Below are 2027 nucleotides of genomic sequence, written 5' to 3'. Positions count from 1 at the left end.
ATGCGAAACTGAGCAGAAACATAAGGATTGAACTTGATCATTTTTCCATTTTCATTTTGGATTTTTGGAGCTAGGTTTTGGGTGATTCTGGAGGGACTTTTCACAAGCTTTATTGGGGTAAGTGTTTCATATACTAAAGTGATTATATTTCATGTTTCTATGGTTATTTTCATCAATTATTAGTGAATCAAATGGAAAAAATTGGGATTTTTACAAAACTCTTCAAAATGGAGATTTAAGATTTGGAGGTCAATTTATTATCGGAATTTGGTAATTCTTGCATGGTTGGACTCGATATCGAATGGGTGTTCATTTTTATAAGTTTGGTCGGGTTCCGAGACGCCGGCCCGGGTTGACTTTTTGGAGTGATTTTTCAATTCTTATCTAAGATCATTATTTTATTATTTAAATTAGTTTCTTATAGTTATAATTATAGTATGAAATTATTTTGACTAGATGCGAGCCATTCGGAGTTGGAAATCGAGGGAAAAGGCCTACTAATTGATTGATTGATTGAGCGTGGTTTGGCGTAAGTATCTTTGCTAACTTTGTGTGGGAGAAACTACCCCTTAGGTATTGAGTCTTTGGTGCTAATTGTGTCATGTAAAGTCCGTGTACGCGAAGTGACGAGTACGTGCTCAGGCTTCTTTGTTGAAAGTTGACCTTTTAGGGCCCTTAGGTTCTTAAGCTCATTAGATATGAAGTTGTTTTGTTATGTTAAGTTCCCCGTTTACTAGTTTATGTTAATTGGAATTAATTGCTTTTATGTTCCACTCTTATTGCCTATTTGAATCTTGTGTGCCTTAATTGAAGTTGTTACCTCTTCGACTGCCATGCTATCCTTTCCTAATTGCTTATCCTTAATTGAATTTGTTGTACCTCTTTCATAATTGCTCAACCCTAAATGAAGCTAGTTATCCTTGATCGTAGTGGCCTCATCCTTATTTGGAATTATTGACTCATGTTATCTCCCTTGATGTTGAATTGTTCTTTTGTGGAATCATTTGTTACATATCATTTCTCCCTTCTTGATCTATTCTTATTGAAACTAGTATTTCCTATTATGTTTATTATTTGTGAGCTCGTTCTACCGTTTCTTTGTGATTCAAAGCTCTAGAGTTGATTAACTTGTCGTATTCTCGTGCTATTGTTGTTGCTGTTGTACTCTGTTTGTTGAGCCGAGGGCTATGCACGGTTGTGGTATTGACACTGTTTAGATTAAGTGTTATGTAATATGGGTATATGTTGTTAAAGTCATTCTATTGTGATGTTGTGTTTTTGGCACGTGATATTGTTGGGAGGTTTTGTTCCGGTGTTTGCTCGAGGTTTCTGCCGTGCTATTGTTACTATTGATATTGGCAGATACGGCGTGACAAGGTGGGATATATATGTGGGTTTACGCATGTGGAGAGACAAGGTGAGAATATTATTATGCATGTGCGGTGAGACAATGCGGGCATTTACTTTATTATTGCGAATGTGGCGAGACAAGGTGGACTATATCGGGGATTGATATGTGATGACTTGTGATGGCCTAGGGCATTGTTGATGTTAATATTTGTTTAGTGGCATGCCTAGCCTATGTGAGTCTTACTTGGTGCAAATTGCGAGGATCGTTCCTTATGTGCCATTCATTTTTCACTACTCTTATTCGTTGGCCCGAATTGTGATATAATAGTTGCACAATCATACACGTACTTTATCAGCCTATCAGTTTAAGAAGATGAACACTGATGCTACCGATCATTTATACGTACTCCGTCTACTTGTCTTATATGTGAGATTTGTTCTATTGGCAAGAGAGTCGTCCGTGCAGTTATTAGTTGTAATAAGGGCACAAGATGCCAAGTGATTAGAGTTCATGAATTGGGACTCGTGAATTTTGTGAGTTTTGAGGTTTGGTACCTAGTGGAGATTATTGAATAAACCTGGTGCAAAAGCGATTATTCTTATCAAGTTTCTACTTGTCTTTCCTTTATTTGTTTTTCACCGGATTTAAACTGTGTCCAGCTTACTCTACTGTGTTA

This window comes from Nicotiana tomentosiformis, chromosome 11 (assembly GCF_000390325.3).
Source record: "Nicotiana tomentosiformis chromosome 11, ASM39032v3, whole genome shotgun sequence".
Taxonomy (NCBI): domain Eukaryota; kingdom Viridiplantae; phylum Streptophyta; class Magnoliopsida; order Solanales; family Solanaceae; genus Nicotiana; species Nicotiana tomentosiformis.
This window is presented reverse-complemented; position numbering follows the sequence as displayed.